The sequence below is a fragment of the Loxodonta africana genome, chromosome 2 (assembly GCF_030014295.1).
Source record: "Loxodonta africana isolate mLoxAfr1 chromosome 2, mLoxAfr1.hap2, whole genome shotgun sequence".
Lineage (NCBI taxonomy): Eukaryota > Metazoa > Chordata > Mammalia > Proboscidea > Elephantidae > Loxodonta > Loxodonta africana.
The window spans coordinates 158453118-158475254 of NC_087343.1; the positions used below are offsets into that span (position 1 = coordinate 158453118).

Below are 22137 nucleotides of genomic sequence, written 5' to 3' on the forward strand. Positions count from 1 at the left end.
ATCACAACAACACACAAGCCCCCCCAGTACAACAGACACATTGGGGCCAGACAGGATAATGCATGTCAATTCAGCAGTTTTTTATCAGGCGTTTGGGCAAATATTCTGCTGTGATCATGGGGCCTCCAAACAGTGTTTGTTTTATTCAACATGTGATATTGAGCAACTACTCTTTTCCATGGCACCATTCTAAGTTCTGGGGCAATGGCAGTGATCAAAACAAAGTTCCTTCCCTAGTGGAACTTATGTTCTAATCAGGTAAAGTAACTAATTATCAAAATGGAATTAAATTGTTTAAGTGCTATAATGAAGTGGAGTAGGAAGGTAGAGTTTGGAATGACGTCAAGGACATCATACGTGAAGAAAGCAAGAGGCTATTAAAAAAACACAAAAGAAAGAAAAGACCAAAATGGATGTGAGAAGAGACTCTAAAACTTGCTCTTAAATGTAAAGTAGGTAGAATGAAAGGAAGAAATGATTAAGAGCTGAACAGAAGATTTCAAAGGACAGCTCGAGGAGACAAAGTGAAGCATTATGATGAAATGTGCAAGGACCGAGAGTTAGAAGACCAAAAGGGAAGAACATGCTTAACATTTCTCAACCTGAAAGAACTGGAGAGAAAATTCAAGCTTCGAGTTGCAATATTGAAGGATTCTACACGGAAAACATTAAACTACACACAGGAAGCATCAAAAGAAGATGGAAGGAATACACAGAATCACTATACCAAAAAGAATTGGTTGACATTCAACCATTTCAGGAGGTAACATGATCAAGAACTAATGGTACTGAAAGAAGTCCAAGCTGCACTGAAGGCATTAGTGAAAAAACAAGGCAACAGGAATTGATGGAATACCAGTTGAGATGTTTAAACAAACCAGTGGTGTGCTGGAAGCAGACACTCATCTATGCCAGGAAATTTGGAAGACAGCTAACTAGCTAAATGACTGAAAGAAATCCATATTCATGCCCATCCACAGAAAGGGGAACCAACAGAATGCAGAAATTATCAAACAGTGTCAATAATACCATACACAAGTAAAATTTTGCAGAAGATCATTCAAAAATGATTGCAGCAGTACATTGACAGGGAACTGCCACAATTTCAAGCTGCATTCAGAAAAGGATGTGGAATGCAGGATATCATCACTGATGTCAGATGGATCTTGGCTGAAAGCAGAGAATACCAGAAAGATGTTTACCTGTATTTTGTTGACACATGCAAATGCATTCGACTGTGTGAATCATAACGAATTACAGATAACATTGAAAAGAATGGGAATTCTATAACAATTGTACTCATGAGGAACCTGTATTTAGACCAAAATGCAGTCATTAGAACAGAACAAGGGAATAATGCTTGGTTTAAAACCAGGAAAGATGTGTGTCAGGGTTGTGTCCTTTCACCATACTTATTCAATCTGTATGCTCAGCAAATAATCCGAAAATCTGGACTATATGAAGAAGAACATGGCATCAGGATTGGAGAAAGGCTCATTAATATCCTGACGAATGCAGATGACACAGCCTTGCTTGCTGCAAGTGAAGAAGACTTGAAGATCAAAGACTATAGCCTTCAGGATGAATTGCATTTTCATCTCAACATAAAGAAAACAAAAATTGTCACACTGAACCAATAAACAACATCATGATAAAAGAAGTAAAGATTAGAAATCAAATGACGAGTTGTACTGCGCAAATCTGCTGTAAAAAAAGACCTCTTCAAAATGTTAAAAAGCAAAGATGTCACTTTAAGGATTAAAGTATGCCTAACCCAAGCCATAGTGTTTTCAATCAGAGCCCTGGTGCCCTAGTGGTTATAGATCTTGTGGCTAATCAAAAGGTTTTCAGTTCAAATCCACCAGCTGCTCCTTGGAAACTCTATGGGGCAGTTCTACTCTGTCCTATAGGGAGACTATGAGTTGCTATCGACTGGACAGCAAAGGGTTTGGTTTAGTTGTGTTTTCATATGCATGGGTATGCTGGACAGTGGATAAAGAAGACTGAAGAATTGATGCCTTTGAATTATGTTGTTGATGAAGAATATTGAATACACCATGGACTGCCAGAAGAACGAACAAAATCTGTCTTGAAAGAATCACAGCCAGAATGCTCCTTATAAGCAAGGATGAAAAGACTTGGTCTCACATACTTTGTAAATGTTATCAGGAGGGAAGAGTCACTGGAGAAGGACATCATGTTTGGTAAACTAGGGGGGTCAGCAAAAAAAAGGAAGACCCAGCAACAAAATGTATTGACACAGTGGCTATGACAGTAGGCTCAAGCATAACAATTGTGAGGATGGCACAGGACTGGGCAGTGTTTCCTTTTGTTGTACACAGGGTTGCTATGAGTTGGAATCAACTCGATGGCATCTAACAATAGCAACATGTATAACTTTACAAAAACTGCCAAATTGTTTTCAAAATTGTTGACCCCTTTCTCATTCTCTAAAGGTATGGGTTCTAGTTGCTTTGCATCCTCACTCACACTTGGATTTTTTTTCTTTAGTTTTATGTTTATCTTTAGTATATCACACTAGTTATTGAATGGGAATTGACTCTTGTGGGCAAGAATGAGAGACAAAAAAAAAAGTTAGCAAGGCTTTTTCACTAATCAAGATGAAGGACGATGGTGATTTGAATTATGGTGTTTATGACAGAAATAGTAGGAAACAGTAAAACCCAGGATATAATTTGAAGGTAGAGGTGAAAGAACTTGCTTAGGAATTGTACATATGTGAGGGGAAAAGGCGGTTGAGGGAAACAGGTAAATGGTGATTGTTCTTGCTAAGATAGAATCCATAGATGAAAAATGGGCCTTGAGAATGAAAAATTAAGACTCTCTATTACACGAGTTATGTTTAAGATGTCTCTTAAATATGCAAGATGAGATGAGATTTCAAGTTATCAGATGGCTATACAAACAGAAGTTCAGAGAAGTGATCTGAACCAGAGACATGTGAATCTGCAGTTCATGCGAGACTAGAGATTTACATTTGGGAGTTATCAGGTACATGTGATATATAAAACCTTTGTATACGTAGGATGAGATTCTCTAGAATGTTTAGAGGAGAAAGTCTATGATAATTCACCAATTAGAATTTAGAAAGAAAAGGAAGAGCTAGCCCCAGTGACTGGTAGAAAATAGCCAGTGAAATAGGAAGAAAATAAGGCTGTTTTATAATCCAATTCTTGCTATTATCCATCATCAGTTATGCCAACAAAAGGTATGCACACACAGATAGCAAAAGATTATGACTTCTTTAGCATTGCAACATCCATCTACTTCTCTACCTTGACTGATTGTTCTCCATAATGCTTTCCATCAACTGACATTCTATGTATTTTATTTCCATATTAATTTAATGTCTTTTATCTTCCACTAATATGTAAATGCCATGTTGGGAAACATTTTATATGTCTTATTTACCCCAATATCCTAAAAAACTAGAACAGAGCCTTGTAACTAATAATCAATCCGTAAATATGCTCCTTAGAAGTGAGGGTGGAGAGGCTTCTTCTCACTTACTCTGGACATGTTATCAGGAGGAACCAGTCCCTAGAGAGGGATATCGTGTTTTGTGAAGTAGAAGATCAGTGAAATAGGGGAAGACCCTCAATGAGATGGACTGAAACAGTGGCCACAACAATGGGCTCAAACATAGCAATAATTTTGAGGATGGTGTAGGACCAGGTAGCATTTCGTTCTGTTGTACATAGGGTCACTAGGAAAAGGAGCTGACTTGATGGCACCTGACAACAACAACAAACATTTATTGGATAAATGAATTAAATAATGTATGTAAGTCACTACACATGGTTTCTAAATTATTATTATTGCAAGGGATTGCGTGTTTGTTATTATTGTCATCATTATTAACATTTTTTAAATAAAATTCCTTAAAGGCTAACTTGAGTCAAAGTTCTGAGACAGCACTACATATCTATTATATCAGCTTTTCTCAAAAACTGAGTCATTTAGGTTGGTTACTCTGAAGTCTGGGAGATCTGGGAGAGGCTTATAAAGCCTGGAGCTGTATCTTCAACAGAACATGAGCTATATTTAGCAGCCGCTGCTACTGAAGGGCATTTCTCTCTGTGCGTTAAATGAGTTGGGCTTTCAGAACACATATATCTTTTGTATAAGAAAGCCTGGAAAAAACAGGCTGTGAATCTAAGGTACAGTACAATTGAATCTCAGAAACAGGTATATTATGTCCCAGCCAATTGCCCACTGAGCTGGGTCCCTTCTAGACTTCTTCCCAGCTCTTAGTTGTTAAGAGCTTCAGTCCTATCTCTAACATTTGTTTTTTTCCTCTTCTAGATTTCAAAATTCTTACTCTTGATTAACAAAAGCAAAAGTTATGTCATAAAATAAATATGATTATAATAATGAAAAAAATGTATGTTTTAGAGTAAGCCAAGCGCTCTGCTGAAGGCTTCTGATATCACCTATCTCTCACAATCCCTTCATGATGTAAGCACTATCATTAGCTGTCTTTTAGAGATGAGGAAATTGAGGCCAGATACTCAAGGTTACCAATAGGTAAGGTCAGTATTTAAAGCAAAGGCGTCTGGAAAGAGTGCATCATATTCAGAGAAGGTCCATTATTGGCTGTAAATGCATTCTTGAATGGCTAGGCAAGATTAACAAATTGTCTTATTGTTTTAATATTATAATTAGACAATTGATCCACTTTGAGTTAATTTTTCTATATGGTGTAAGATAGGGGGCCAACTTGTATGTAGCTATCCAGTTTGTCGCAGGAATCATTTGTTGAAAAGACTATTCTTTTTATTGGATGGTCTCAGCACCCTTGTCAAAAATCAATTAACTGTAAAGTAGGTGTAACATATTTATTTCTGAGTTCTCAATTCTATTTCAATTATCCATGCCTATTATTATGTTAAAGACCAGTCTGTCTTCAATACTGTGGCATTTTAGTACATTTCTAAACTAGGGATTGTGAGTTACCAAAATTTGTTCTACTTTTTTAAAGATTTTATTTTATTTATTTCATTTTATTTTATTTTATTGGTTATACTGGGTCCCTTGAGTTTCCACATGAGTTTTATGATCAAAACTACTACTGGTATTTAATAAAATACCTTTTTCAAAATGTTACCGTATAACTTTTTTCTGTCTCAATGTAGTAAACAAAATGGTTAGAGATAACTAAATCCTTATTTACTTCTACTGCAAGAATAGATCTGATGCATTGAACACTAATGACCAAAGACCAGATGAGTTGTGGAATGACATAAAAGACATCATACAGGAAGAAAGTAAAAGGTCATTAAAAAGACAGAAAAGAAAGAAAAGACCAAAAGGGGTGTCAGAAGAGACTCTGAAACTTGCTCTTGAATGTACAGTAGTGTCTTAGTCATCTAGTGTTGCTATAACAGAAATACAAGTGGGTGGCTTTACCAAAGAGAAATTTATCATCTCACAGTCTGGGAGGCTAGAAGTCCAAATTCAGGGTGTCAGCTCCAGAAGAAAGCTTTCTTTCACTGTTGGCTCTGGAGGCTGGTCCTTGTCATGGATCTTCCCCTGGACTAGGAGCTTCTCAGGTGCAGGGACCATGGGCCCCCCAAAAATGTGCTCTGCTCTCAGCGTCACTTTCTTGGTAGTATGAGGTCCCCATGTCTGTCTGCTCACTTCTCTCTTTTATATCTCAAAAGAGATTGGCTTCAAACACAGTATTATCTTGTAGATTGAGTCCTCCCTCATTAACATAACTGCAGGCTAATTCCTCCTCATTAACGTCATAAAGATAGGATTTACAGCACATAGGAAAATCACATCAGATGATAAAATGGTGGATAATTACGCAATACTGGAAGTCATGGCCTAGGCAAGTTGACAGATATTTTTAGGGGACACAATTCAATCCATGACAAGTAAATGAAGCAAACAGAAGAAATGATGAATTAGAAAAGTTGAACGGAAGATTTCAAAGGGCAGCTCAAGAAGACTAAGTAAACTATTAAAATGAAATGTGCCAAGACCTGGAGTTAGAAAACCAAAGGTAAAAAAACGCTTGGCATTTCTCAAGCTGAAAGAACTGGGGGGAAAAAAAAATCAAGCCTCAGTTTGCAATATTGAAGTATCCTATGGGCAAAATATTAAATGATGCAGGAAACATCAAAAGAAGATGGAAGGAAAACACAGAGTCACTGTACCAAAAAGAACTGGTCAACATTCAGCCATTTCAGGAAGTAGTATATGATCAAGAATCAATGGTATTGAAGGAAGAAGTCCAAGCAAAACCAAAGGCACTGGTGAAAACCAAGGTTCCAGGAATTGATGGAATACCAATTGAGATGTTTCAAAAAACAGATGTGATGCTGGAAGCACTCTCTCGTCTATGCCAAGAAATTTGGAAGACAGCTACCTGACCAACTGACTGGAAGAGATCCATATTTGTGCACATTCCAAAGAAAGATAATACAACAGAATGTAGAAATTATCCAACAACATCATTAATATCACACATGAGTAAAATTTTGCTGAAAATAATTCAAAAATGGTTGTAGTACATTGACAGGGGATTGTCAGAAATTCAAGCCAGATTCAGAAGAGGACAAGGACCATGGTAGATAAACGCTCTTACCAGATGGATCTTGGCTAAAAGCAGAGAATACCAGAGAGATGTTTACCTGTGTTTTGTTGACTATGCAAACACATTCAACTGTGTGAATCATAAAAAATTTTGGATAACATTGAGAAAAGTGGGAATTCAGAATACTTAATCATGCTCATATGAAACCTATACATAGAACAAGAGGCAGTTGTTTGAACAGAACAAAGGGATACTGTGTGGTTTAAAATCAAGAAAGGTGTGTGTCAGGATTTTATCCTATCAACATACTTATTTATTCTGTATGCGGAGCAAATAAGCTCAGAAGCTGCAATATATAAAGAAGAAGGCTGCCTCAGGATTCGAGGAAGACTCATTAACAACCTGAGATATGCAGATGTCACAATCTTACTTGTTGAAATCGAAGAGGACTTGGAGCACACTTACTGATGAAAATCAAAGACTTCAGCCTTCAGTAGGGATTACACATCAACACAAAGAAAATGAAAATCTTCACAACTGGACCAATAAGCAACATCACGGTAAATGGAGAAAAGATTGAAGTTGTCCAAGCTTTCATTTACTTGCATCCACAAACAATACCCATGGAAGCAGCTGTCAAGACATCGAAAAACATATTGCATTGGGCAAATCTACAAAAGACTTTTTTCAAACGTTAAAAAGCAAAGATGTCTCTTTGAGGGCTAAGGTGTGCCTGACCCAAGCCATAATATTTTCAATCACCTCATACACATGCAAAAACTGAGCAATGAATAAGGAAGACCAAAGAAGAATTGATGCATTTGAAGTATGGTGTTGGTGAATAATGTTGAATGGACTGCCAGAAGAAGGAACAAATCTGTCTTGGAAGAAGTACAGTCAGAATGCTCCTTAGAAGGGAGGATGGAGAGACTTCATCTCATGTACTTTGGACATTTTATCAGGAGAGACCAGCCCCTCTAGAAGGACACCATGCCTGACAGAGGATCAAGGAAAAAGAGGAAGACTCTCAAAAATTTGGATTGACACAGTGGCTGCAACAATGGGCTCATACATAACAAGGATTGTGAGCATGGGGACAGGACCAGGTGGTATATCATTCTGTTGTACATAGGGTGGCTATGCTTTGGAACCAACTCAAAGGCACGTAACAACAACAATAACTGATGACTTATATGGGTTCTATGCCCTTTTGTGAGATATTTTTGAGGACTTAATATTAATGGTAATCTTATAGACTCCTACACATTTTCATAACATAGTTATTGTACAGATAAAGTAAGTTACACTCTACTAAATTAACTTGCCCTAGATCACACTTTTTCATAACTAGAGTTTTTAGTATCTAGAAGAGCCTCAGAGTAGAGCATTGAGAAGTATTGGTGTCTGTTATTCTTTCATTCTAAAACTGTTTATTAAACATTTACATCTGTCTGACTATAGGGTTGCTATGAGTCAGAATTGACAGCAACAGGTTTTTTTTTTGTTTGTTTGTTTTTATATTTTATGGAGGCTTGATGGTGCAGTGTTTAAGGTAGTCAACTGCTAACTGAAAGGTTGGATGTTTGAAACTACCAGTGGTTCCATGGGAGAAAAATGTGTCAGTCTACTTCCGTAGAGATTTACAGCCTTGAAAACTCTATGAGGTCACTATGAGTTGGAATTGACTCAACAGCAGTGGGATTGGTTTTGGTTTTGACTCTGTTCTAGGTTCTGAGAATATAACAGGGAATGAAGGAGAGTTTTCTTGCCCTGGTGTAGCTTATGTTCTGCTTGAGAGAAAAGTAAATATAAAAATAAATTGTTTTAAAATTGTGATACTTGCTATTAAAGAAAGAAACAAAACTAAGACAGAGAAAAGCAGGGAAAAAATTTTTAGATAGAATGTCTCAGAACATCTCCTTGAGAAGATGTGTTTTATCTGTTGCCTGATATACGGATCTAGTTATGTGAAGAGAGTAGAACTGGGCTAGAAAACACGGCAGGTAGAAGGAATGCACAAAATTCTTGGCTACAGAAGAGATTGATACTTCTCGCAAGTTAAGAAGGTCAAGGTAGTGAGCAAATGGAAGGTCATCGGGGAATGGGGTGAGAAAGTTAGGCAGTGAACAGAATTTTCATGGGCAATTCAGACTATCCACATTTTTAGGCCCTGTTACAAGTTTAATAACATCATTTAGATGATCACTGCTTACTAACGGACTCCTTGATATTCCTAGCAACCATTTCACCTCACTGGCTAAATATTTATAGCATCCCAGATATTTAGGAATTTGTTCTTCTCTTGGATACATCTGGATACTTTGGAAGAGTCCCTACCCTTATTATTCCAGTGCTCCCTGTAACTGGCATAAGATCTATTGTGATATTATGTTCAGTAATGGACACTGTAATTGACTTATCAGCATCCATAAAATCCCCTATCCCACTGTTTAAAAGCCAGGTGTTTGACTTGCTTCCATCTCCAGGAATAAGAACACTGCCAAAAATATGCCACTCAGCACATGGTATTCCTTCATACATGGTGACTGATTCTGGGGTGGGCACATGACTAAGATGATTCATTCAGAGTGGAAGCCAGGACTATGTTCCAAGACTGGAGAAAGATAATGTGTCTATTTCCTTAAACAGGGACCAAGAAGTATAAAGCATGTAGTCCTGGGAGCTGTTGGTAGCTACCTACGGGCAATGAGGGGAGTCAACTTTAGGATAAGGCTAACACCATAAAAGGTGGAGACAAGAAAGCAAAAAATGAAACAGTTTTCCAGTGTTATCCTTGAGTTGCTAATTTGTATCCTTCCTGAAATTCACTCTCCTTGTAGAATTTTGAAAAATATGAACCAATCAATTTTCTCTGTTTTTTAAACAAGTTTCAGTTGGGAGCTGATGTACGTTCCAATGCAATACACTCAGTAAATAAATTATTTGGAAATACAGCGACACTGGAAGCATTTAGATTTAGAGAATTATTCCTTGGGAATTCAATTTTGTTTACCTTTGGGGGTTTAATCACAGGAAATCACCTTATAAACACTGAGAAATCACCTCTACACTCTAACATTGTACCTTTTGCCTCTGTGTAACCTCATATCTTTGATATTGAACCTGTTAATAGGAAACAGGGATCAATAGATATTAACCTTTCCTCAGAGTATTATATGCCAATTACTCAGCTTGCCATGGCTCTGAGTTTTTTTTTTTGTTTTTTTTTTTTTTTCAGTTTCCCCTCATTTATACATTGCACCAGCATAATTATACCCTTTGGCAAATGTAACAAGAAGTCATTGCTTTTTTTCTGCAAAGATTTACTGAGCATCTAGTATACAAGAAGTGTGCCACACACCGTATATCTATCATGGATTTAGGGAAAGTAAGACAGATAAGATCCTGCTTTTATTAAACTTATATTCTAATAGAAGGAATAACACATAAACAAGTGAAAACTAAGTGAAAATAACTATAAAATGGTAAGTGCTAAGAAAAAAAGGTAAAGGAGAATACATTAGTAAACTACTGCAAAAATAAAGGTGTACAACAACCAAACCCAAACCCAGTGCCATCGAGCCAATTCCAACTCATAGTGACCCTATAGGACAGAGTAGAACTGGCCCATAGAGTTTCCAAGGAGCACCTGGCAGATTCGAACTGCCGACCCTTTGGTTAGCAGCCATAGCACTTAACCACTATGCCACCAGGGTTTCCATGTACAACAAATCACCCCCAAATTCAGTGGCCTGTAACACTAAACATTTATTTTAACCAGAAGTAGTCTGGCATTCAGATGTTCCAGATTGGGTTTAGAGAGCTGGCTTTACTTCAGGCTGTGGGGGCTGGAATAGCTCTGCATATCCCTGGGTGTGGTGCAGTGAGTTACTTAATATGGCCCTTCTAGCCATGCATGGTTTTGTGGCTTCCACAAAATAGGTGGGACTATGCAAATAAGTTGTTCGTTGCCCACCAAGGGGATGTGACAGCATGTTAATAATGGAAATAAGGTGCATGGAGCCCTCGTGGGGGTGGAACCATGCAAATAAGGTATATGAAACCCTAACAAAGGGATTGGTCAGTTTTGCCATCTAGCTAGTCTTAAGGGAGGCAATCCCAGAAGCAGAGAGGGGACCTTACTGCCATCAAGAAGAGCCAGGAGCACAGCACGTCTTTGGACCTGGGTCTTCTACACTTAGACTCTCCTAAAATCAGGAGACAGAGACAGCTGTAACACCAGAGAGGCATGAGATGGCCAGACAACAAGTGGCAGCAGAGAAAGGGTGGCAGCAGAATCAAGAGACCAGTGTGAGATTGCTCAGTGAGCTTTCTGGTCCATGGATTTAGGCAGCTACAGTAGATGTGCTGACCCATGGGGCAAGAGAGCTGAGCACCTTCAGACCAAGGCTTATTGGCTCAGTAGGGTACCTCAAGGCACTTATCAGTGGAACTAAAGATCTTTGCAACACTTGTCCCAGCAGGGCAGAGAACAAACTGAGGGCCAAGGGCTGAGATACCAAGATGCCAGAGAGAGGCCTGCCTGCAACTACAGTTGAGAAGAGACTGCCCTGATGGAAGAACTATATCCTGAGTCACTCCTGATCCTAAATTGTAACCTGTTGTTGTCAGATGCCTATCTTAGTCATCTAGTGCTGCCATAACAGAAATACCACAAGTGGATGGCTTTAACGAAAGAGAAATTAATTTTCTCACAGTCTAGTAGAAAACAAGTCCAAATTCAGGGTGTCAGCTCCAGGAGAAGATTTTCCCTCTCTGTCAGCTCTGGAAGAAGGTCATTGCCCTTAATCTTCCCCTGGTTGAGGAGCTTCTCAGGCGCAGGGACCTCGTGTCCAAAGGATGCGCACTGTTCCTGGTAGTGCTTTCTTGGTGGTATGAGGTCTCCAGCTCTCTGCTTGCTTCCCTTTCCTTTTATCTCTTGGGAGATAAAAGATGGTATAGGCCCCACCACAGGGAAACTCCCTTTACATTGGATCAGGGAGGTGACCTGAGTAAGGGTGGTGTTACAATCCCACCCTAATCCTCTTTAGCATAAAATTACAATCGCAAAATGGAGAACAACCACACAGTACTGGGAATCATGGCCTAACCAAACTGACACATATTTTTGAGGGGACACAATTCAATCCATGACAGTGCCATTGAGCCAATTCTGACTCATAGAGACTCTACGTACAACAGAACCAAAAACTGCCAGGTCTTTCATCATCCTCACAATAGCTGCTATGTTTGAGCCGACGACTGCAGCTGCTGTGTCAATCCATCTTGTTGAGGGCCTTCCTTTTTCCCAGACCCTCTACTTTACCAATAATGACATCCTTCTCCAGGGGCTGGTCCCTCCCAATTGCATGTCCAAAATGCATGAGACAGAGTCTTGTCATCTTCGCTTCTAAGAAGCACTCCCGCTGTACTTCTTCCAGGGGAGATTTGTTCATTCTTCTGGCAGTCCATGGTATTTTCAATATTTTCTCCAATACCGTAATTCAAAGGCATCAATTCTTCACTCTTCCTTATTTATTGTCCAGCTTTTGCATACATAATAAGGCAATTGAAAATATCATAGCTTGATTCAGGTGCACCTTGGATCTCAAGGTGACATCTTTGATTTTTAACGCTTTGAAGAGATCTTTTGCAGAAGTGGCTAAGTAGTTATCTTCCAAATTTCTTGGCATAGACGAATGAGTGCTTCCAGCGTTGCAGCCATTTGTTGAGACATCTTGATTGGTATTCTGTCAGTTCCGGGAGCCTTGTGTTTTGCCAATGTCATTTGATTTCTGGACTACTGCTTCCATGGGTGTTGACTGTGGATCCAAGTAAAATGAAATCCTTGACAACTTCAATCTTTTGTCCACTTATCATGATGTTGCTTATTGGTCCAGTTGTGAGGGTTTTTGTTTTTTTATGTTAAGGTATAATCCATACTGAAGGCTGTGGTCTTCGGTCTTTCTCAGTAAGTACTTTACACTCAGTAAGCAAGGTTGTTATCTGCATATCACAGGATATTAATGAGTCTTTCTCCAGTCCTGATGTTATGTTCTTCTTCATATAGTCCAGATTTTCAGATTATTTGCTCAGCATACAGATTGAATAAGCATGGTGAAAGGATACAACCCTTATGCACACCTTTGCTGGTTTTAAACCACACAGCATAGCTTATTTTGTTGGAACAACTGCCTCTTGGTCTACGTACAAGCTCTACATGACCACAATTAAGTGTTCTGGAATTCCCAACAATTTTACCCACAATTTGTTATGATTCACAAAGTTGAATGCCTGTGCATAGTCAATAAAACACAGGTAAACATCTTTCTGGTGTTCTCTGCTTTCAGCCAGGATCCATCTAACGTCTGCAATGATGTCCCTCATTCTAGGTCCTCTTCTGAATCCAGCTTGAATTTCTGACAGTTCTCTGTCGATGTACTGCTGCAACTGTTCTGTAATTATCTTCAGCAAAATTTTACTTGCATGTGATATTAGCAATGTTTTTTGATAATTTCCACATTCTGTTGGGTCACCTTTCTTTGGAATATGCACAAATATGGATCTCTTCCAGTTGGTTGGCTAGGTAGTTATCTTCCAAATTTCTTGGCATAGACAAATGAGTGCTTCCAGCTTTGCAGCCCTTTGTTGAAACATCTAGATTGGTATTGTGCCAATTCCTGGACCCTTGTTTTTTGCCATTGTCTTCAGTACAGCATGGACCTCTTCCTTCAGTTCCATCGGCTCTTGATCATAGGCTCCCTCCTGAAACAGTTGAACTTCAACTAATTCTTTTTGGTACAGTGATTCTGTGTATTTCTTCCATCTTTGTTTGATGCTTCCTATATCATTCAATATTTTGCCCATAGAATCCTTCAATATTGAAACGTGGGGCTTGATTTTTTTCTTTAGTTCTTTCAGCTTGAAAGTATGTTCTTACCTTTTGATTTTCTAACTCCAGGTCTTTGTATATTTCATTATAACACTTAACTTTGTCTTCTCCAGATGCCCTTTAAAATCTTATGCTCAGCTCTTTTACTTCATCACTTCTTCCATTTTCTTTAGATATTCTATTTTCAAGAGCGAGTTTCACAGGGGATTACCACCATTTGTCTGTCAGTTTGTTGCACTGTGGTGACTTACATGTTGCTGTGATACAGAAAGCTATGCCACTGTATTTCAAATACCAAGAGGGTCACTCATGGTGGACAGGTTTCAGCAGATATCCAGGCTATGACAGGCTAGGAAGAAGGACCTGGCAATCTATTTCTACAACATTGGTCATTGAAAACCTTATGAATAGTAGCAGAACATTGTCTAATATAGTGCTGGAAGGTAAGCCTCTCTGATTGGAAGACACTCAAAATACAATTACAGAAGTGCCGCCTCCTCAAAGTAGAGTCAGCTTTAATGACAGGATTGGAGTAAAGCTTGCAGAACCTTCATTTGTTGAAGTAGCTTGACTCAAAATGAGAAGACACAGCTGCAAATTCCATTAATAATCAGAACATGGAATGTACAAGTATGAATATAGGAAAATTAGAAGTTTTCAAAAATGAAATGGAATGCTTGAAGCTAGATGTCCTAGACATTATTGAGCCATTTTCACTGATATTGGCCATTTTGAATTAAACAATCATATAGTCTACTATGCCAGGAATGAGAACGTGAAGAGGAACAGTGTTGCATTCATTGTCAAAAAGAACATTTCAAGGTGTATCCTGAAGTACAACACTGTCAGTGATAGGATAATATCCATACACCTACAAGGAAGATCAGTTAATACAACTATTTTTCAAATTTACACACCCATCACTAACGCCAAAGACAAAGGAACTGAAGATTTTTACCATCTTCTGCTATCTGAAATTGATGAAACATGTAATCAATATGCATTGATAATTACTGGTGATTGGAATGTGAAAGTTGGAGACAAAGAAGATGGGTCAGTATTTGGAAAATATGGCCTTGACAGTTTTTCCAGAGATCTCGTGACAGAATTTTACAAGACCATCAACTTATTCATTGGAAATGCCTTTTTTAACTACATAAATGGTGACTACACACATGGACCTTGCCAGGTGGAATACACAGGAATAATTAATTACATCTGTGTAAAGAGACGATGGAGAAAATCAATATCATCAGCCAGAACAAGTCCAGGGGTTGACTGTGGAACAGACCATCAATTGTTCATATGCAAGTTCAATTTGAAGTTGAATAAAATCAAAACAAGTCCACAAGAGCCAAAGTACAACCTTGAGTGTACCCTACATGAACCTGGATACCATCTCAAGAATAGATTTGACACATTGAACACTAATGACCAAATACTAGATGTAGGATGACATCAAGGACATCATTCACAAAGAAAGCAAGGGGTTATTAAAAAGACAGTAAGGAAAGGATGAAAATGGATGTCAGAAGAGACTCTGGAACCTGTTACTTCCCTAATAAATGCCATAACTACGAGTATGGTCTGTGTTCTGTGTGGCCATTGGAAGGAATTATCAAACCCAGAAGAGAAGCAGAGAGTGCTACAGGAGGGATGGCTGGTGTCAGAATTGGTAAAAAGGTTGGAGAAAGGTCTGACTTCCACCTCATAAGAATCAGCCTTGGGCTGATGCTGATCTTGATTCTCTTTCCTCCCCCTTATGAAGTTAGAAGAGGAGGTCTGAAACCATCACACCATTTTTTTATGCTAAGTCAGCTGAGGTGGGTCTGCTCCATAGGTCTCTCATTCTTCTTGGATCAGATCTCTATGTGGGTATGTTTGTTGCAATGCAATGCAGAGGTGCAAGAAAGCAAGCAAAAACATGAAAATCCTTTTAGTTATCAGGTTTGGAACTGGCACACTATCACTTATATCCATGTACCATTGGCCAAAACAAATCACATGTGGAAGCCCAAAGTCAAGGAGCAGGAAAGTACACTTTGCTCAAGGATGGGGTCATGGAAAGGAAAGAGCCCAGGGAAGATGAAAAATTGGGGCCAAAAATTCAATTTACCACAAAAAGTAAAACGAAGGGGAATTATGAGGGTGAAGCGTCTAGTTAAGATTAGATATTTCGGGTAAGATAACTTTGAAATAGGAATGAAGGAAAAGAGGTAGCCATGTGAAAAGATGACTTGAGACAATTCCTAATGAAAGGCTGTAGGAAGGAATGAAGTTTAGAGCTGTCATGTGAAGGGAAGAAGGTCAGAGTGCTTGAAGCATGGTAGGCAAAAGGGAGAGTGTTATAAGAGAAATTAAAGGGGTAGGCAAAGGCCAGATCATTTAGAGCCCTGTACACCACATATTAAGATTGAATTTTATTCTGGTTATAATAGAGAGCCACCGGAGGGTTTTAAGCAGAGGAAAACCATTATATGAATAATATTTTTAGGATATCACATTGGCTGCTATATGGAAAATTAGTTGTAGGGGGCAAGAAAGGAAGCAGGGAAAAATGTCGAAGAGGTTAGTGAGGGAGAATGGTTGGTTGTGTTATACTCTAAGATAGTAGCAGTGCATGTGAAGAGAAGTGTACTGATAATCTGATATACTTTGACGTTATAGCCATTAGGTCTTATTGGGAATGAGCCTGGAGTTCTTTTCTTTGTAGGAATGGAAAAGTGAAGAGAAAAAATTCTGGTCGGAAACTGTTTTGCACATATTAAATCTTAATAGTGTTCTAAACAAGTGACAATAAAATAGCGATTTTTTATAAATTAAATTGGAAATACGTCAAATAATTCCTATCAATTTTTATTGGAATTTTGAGAAGAAAAGAAAATGCCAGTGAATTTTAGGCTTTATTTTTTATTGGAATGGTCCTCTTTCAGGGACACTAGCCAGATTTCTATTCGACAAGCAGATATAGAAGACAAATTAAAGATATTAGTATTTGCTCAGCCATACACATGGGTGGGGTCTTGTGTCTTTTGTCCCTGTTTCACTCCAATTGTTAAATAAAATGCCTTAGTCATCAATTTATGATGATACACAACAGATCAGAAATGTCAAGAGAGGCAAGGTTGTCACATTGCTAAAAGGACTGTACATGAGGGTTGCAAAAGCAAACAACTCATTTTACAGGATGCAGTTTGGGCAAAAGAAGCTGAAAAAATGTCATCTTTAAGTGAACATCTACACCAAAGTAGTGTCTGATCGTTAGTAATACTATCACAGTCATGCTGTCCTAGTGGGCAAAATCCAGATAAAAGCTCAGAGGAACTCCAGGCAGCAATGAGATACCATAAACACATGGCACAGGGTGTTCGAAAAGAAAAATTGTCCCAGCCCTCCCATCCAAATAAAAATACAAATGTCACTTAAGTTTACTACCCAACAAGAGGCCACGAGGAAAGCTGCAGGCAAAACTCTGGCAATTTTACAACAGATCATGTCAGAGACAAAGGAACGTTCAAAACAGTCATCAGTATGGTGGGCTGCAGCGATCATTTCTGTAGTCGTTTATTCCTTCCCTTTTGCCTATATAGCCATCTGGGTCTCCTCCATAGTCCCCACCTCGGTCTCCTCCATAGCCACCGTCACTTCAGTCTCCTTCATAGCCTCTACTTCTGCCTCCTCCAAAGCCTCCACTTTGGTCTTCACTGTAGCCCACTAACCACTGCCCCCCTACCCCGACTTTGGTCTTCTCCATAGCCTCTTCGGTCTCCGCCATAATCGTCTCCCAGATATCTGCCATAATCGCCTCCTCTGGCCCCACCACAGCCACCCCACTTCTGTCTTCCCCATAGCCAGCGCCGCCACTTCAGTCTCCACCATATTCGGCCCCATGTCTGTCTCCACATAGCTGCCTTGGTCTCCATCTCTGCCCCACGATCTCTGTAGCCCCTCTCTCCACCATAGCTTCTCCCCCGGAAATCTCCTCCTGAGGGACGAGAGTCCTCTGGTCTGGGTTCATTCCACTGATGGCATGAATTCCTTCCAGCAAAGTTCATGTTTCCACATGACGGATTAGGGCAAACTCAGTCCCCACTTTTGAAAGCCTTTGCGGCCTCTATATCCTCCAGGGCCTTTCCACCTACCTCCACTTCTGCCTCTTCTCATGAATTCAGGTCTTCTGGTGGTGAAGGACAGTTTAATGATGTTGCCATGGGATTTTTTTCCATCAAACCAGACAATGACTTCCTTAGCTGAAGGTGGGGGAGTCATCAAAATGACACTGTGGCTCCCCTTTTGGCTTCCCCTTATCCTTTTCTTTGTAAAAATTTATCTTTGGTTTTCTAGTCTCCTCTTTTGTCTTTATAGTTGCTACTTGCTTAAAGAACTCCCGGCTTGATCAGTAGACACACCCTCCACAAGTCCTTGCACAAAGACTGTCGCTATATGAATTACCAGATTCTGAATTAGTATCTGCTCTGGGTCCATAATCCCTGTGACCACCAAAAGTTTCAAAGTTATCACAACTTGATCCTGTCATAGGACCTCTTCCATTCTGGCCATATCCCACATGCCCTGTACCTGCTTCCTGTGACCCGCCATACACTCCACTATCTTCTCCATACATACTCATGACAGTCATCTTGTGTATGGTGGCTATAATTTTCCCTTTGAGAATGATAGGACTGCTGGTTTTGATTATAGGAATCATGCTGTTGATCATAATTTGACTGCTCATCATATGAGCCTTAATGTTGATCATAACCTCACTGCTGGTCATATGAATCCTGTTGACCACAGTCTGGTTGGTCATATGAAGACACTCTTCCACCTTGGCCTCTTGATGACTCCCTGTTTTGCTGTCCCTGATTATTATAAGATTGTTGACCATAACGGCTCTGCTTTTGATTCTCCTAACCACCATAGGACTGTGAATAACCTGATTGGCTTTGGCTATAACTGGAGTAGCTGCCATAGTTCTGCTCATATGAGGAATCAGTCATTTGCTCATAGACAGAATAGCTTTGTGGTGCTTGTCGATAGCCTTGGTTGACTTAATTTCCATAGGAAGAATAGTTTTGCTGCTCACCCCTAGACTGACCATAACTTCCAGAATCTAATATGACTAACGGCCATGGCACAGAGTGCCCAAAGCCCGCTGAGAATAAGGAACAGGAGAGCCAGGTGGCCTGGTGGCCAGAGATGTACTTTTTTTTTTTTTAAACCCCCTAGCGCAGGGGTTTAATTGTCGAAACTAAAAATTAACACAAGGGTAAAGATAGAAAAAGATACTTTGAAAGCCCTTTAATGGTAAATAAGAAGTACAGAAAAGTCACAAATGTCAGTAGGAAGTTTATAAATTCCCAAGGGCTGCTGTTGACTTGTCTGATCCCAGTAGCTCTTCCTTGCCTGAAAGAGTGTCTTTAAGCAATAAATTAAACAGAGCATCTTTCCCAAGTGATGTACATTTATAGAATTACAAAATTTGGCATTCTGCAATTTTATGTTTTGTTTTTTTTTATGCAACAGTTATGCTTATACCTAAATGACACTAAAACACTAACATAAATTTAAGAGAAACATCTTGAATTCAAAATGTGTTCTATCTTGACAGGCTCACTATTCATGACATTCTAGATTATTTGGGAGGTAGTCATCTTGGTTCGCTGCAAGGCTGGTGACTTTAATTGGTAGAAAATATATTATGTCTGAAAACTTGTGGCAATAGAAGAATTTGAGAATAATAAAAATAGTAACTACCATTTATTAAGTGCTTAAGAGGGCAATGGTGTTTCAGTAGTAGAATTCTTGCCTTTCATGAGGGCAACTTGAGTTTGATTCCTGTCCAATGCACCTCATGTGCAACCACCACCCATTTGTCAGTGGAGGCTTGTTGTGATGCTCAGCAGGTTTCGGCAGAGCTTCCAGACTAAGAAACACTAGGAAGAAAGGCCTGGAAATCCACTTCCAAAAATCAGCCAGTGAAAGTCCTGTATTATCACAATGGTCTGATCTGCAGCCAATCATGGGGCTGGTATAGGACTGGGCAGCATTTTGTTCCATTGTGCTTTGGATCACCATGAATTGAAGGACAACTCAAAGGCAACAACAACAACAACTAAGTGCCTGCTTGAGTGCAGCCTGAGATTAAATACTTTAATTTATATCACATTATTCTCATAAAATTCCAGCTGAAGGGCTGAAAAGGAATAGTGTTGAAGGAACAATTTCAACCATCATGTTCCCCGTTCACTCTGCAGCAGAACTTCAAGGAACCAGTATGTTCAAAGAATTCATGTTTCCAGTTACCTTCAGCTTAAGCTGAAAACACTTCAGATTCATCATTGATAACTCATATGAATATTTATCATTTTTTTCCTGTATGTGTAGGTAGGTTCTAACGAACTTGATTAAACCTTTGTAGGCTTTCATCATGTCGTAGTAAACTATAGTCATCTGCAAATGTAAGTAGATATAGAAAGGAGTAAGATTGACTCAGGAATGACCACTGAATATTCTCTAGAAGTTGGCCCAAGAGCTCAATCTCTGCTCTGGGCTCTCTGCTCCGGATCTTCTGTTTTCTTCTCTGCCTTCAGGGAACTGAGCAGGTAATTGGGGAAGCCACATGGGGTCCTTCAGTCAAGTGAATCCTACATCAGTAATTCAGTGGCTATTACAGATGGTGCCACATGGGTTCCAGAGAACAGGTCTAGGGACATGGGCTCATTTACCACCTCTCAGAAGTATTGTGAACTAAAATAAAACAAGACAGCAAAAAATCCTCCTTTCTGTATCTAAGACCAGTCACTGGACACCCTTTGAATTCTAAGTTCTTCCCTGGAAAAGACTGGAGCCTCAGATCTTTGAGACTTCCCAGGGCACACACTTCAACATCCTCTATCAGCCAGTATAATTTTTACTGAACCCAAAGCTTCCCTGAACTAAAACTCTGAAGCAATGTGTGATCTTAAGTATCCTTTTCTCTCACTCCTGATACAAGACCTTCCATGCTTTTAGGAGTCAGTTATCACATGCCCTTTTTGTCTATACTGGATTTGATTAATGTAGCATCCCAAACAGACTACACTCTATAGGCAGATCTCCAAATTCAGTCAAGACTGATTATCCTTCAAAAATTCAACAGACAGATATTTAAAGCCAGAGAGTGAGGGATTTTATTACCTCTATCAGATGTGGGGGAAAAAAAAAATGACACCCGTACGTTATGCAAAGGGCAAAGCTCTGAAAAGATAGCAATGTCTCCTGAGGATGAATGTTTCTGCTGGTATTAGGTTATTCACACTTATCTGGAAACTTTTGGCAGTCCTAATGCCTTAAGGTGGGGATCTTTCATAGATATGTATTGCAGAGGAGAGAAGAGGCTGAATGTGTGGTGCCCTGTGCTCCTGTGCTTCCAGTGAATAGCAGACAACCACAACTTTTTCTAATCATGAGAATAGGAGACCTACGGGAGTAGTGGGAAAATATGTGTGGATAAAGAGGCTTTGGAGGATTTCAAATCACTTTGTATAGGATCGTTATGAGTCGGAATCAACTCCACTGCACTGGGTTTGGTTTTTGGTTTGGTTTGTCTCATCTCTAGGGCTTTTAGCTTTGCGTATAAATGCAAATGCGTATGGTATATATGTGAGTTGGGGAGACACCTTTTCTGGTCACCACATAGATCAACGAAGGGATAGAGAAGTACTTACTACGTGCAAAGCACACTGATAAGCATTTTTACATGCATAGATATGCATAGATATGAGGTAAGAATAAAAGTCCTCGTTCTGAGGTGAGGAAACTGAGCCTCAGGGAAAGGAAGTGAATTGCTAGTGGCTAAGGGGTGTAATCTGAATTAGAAGCCTGGTCTGCTCAACAGAACACCAGAGCCCACCCACTTGCCCTATATTTTGCTTTTTTCTGATTGTAGCTACCTCAGTGAATCATTCCTCTCTCACAGAGACATTTTCAAACACTTATAATTGAAGAAAAACTGTGTGAAAAGAAGGAAAGAAAGGTGGGAGGATAAGAGAGAAAGAAGGGAGAAAGGAGAGAGGAGGATTTCACATTTTGAAGAGGTAGTAAAGGAATAAAAAAAATAATATCTTACAGAAACTCTGTGTCCCACAAAACCTAAAATATGTACTACCTGGCCTTTTTCAGAAAAAGCTCATTGACCCCAGCCCAGAAGGCTTGGTCTTGGCTTTTCTATTTTATCACTACCCAACCGAGCAGCAACTGATATGTGGCAATTGTGCTAGCCATGAGTCTGCCTCCAAATCTTTCCCTGCAAGGAAAGCAACTCAATGTGGTTGTTACTGTGATCAACCTATTGTCAAACCAGATTATGCTTCTGATGGGTGCTAGACTTGTTCTCCTCTGGAAAGGAGTGTAGGAAGCATACAGAAAGAGGTTCTTCCCTAAGGATTTGGTGTTTTCAGGCTGATAGATATTTAAGATTTATTTCCACCCTTTTATCATAGTGTGAAGCTCTGGTGGTGCAGTGGTTAAGAGCTCAGATGCTAACCAAAAGGTGAGCAGTTCAAATCCACCAACTGCTCCTTGGAAACCCTATGGGGCAGTTCTATTCTGTCCTATAGGGTCACTATGAATTGGAATCAACTCGAGGTCAATGGGTATCATGGGCTAAGGAGACCTGGTAGTACAGTGATTAAGCACT

The 22137-nt window shown here is 39.4% G+C and overlaps 1 pseudogene; it reads right to left on the minus strand.

The window, feature by feature from the left end:
- Positions 1-16324: 16324 nt before the first annotated feature.
- LOC100658637 (TATA-binding protein-associated factor 2N-like) lies at positions 16325-18361 on the minus strand (annotated as a pseudogene).
- Positions 18362-22137: the final 3776 nt, after the last annotated feature.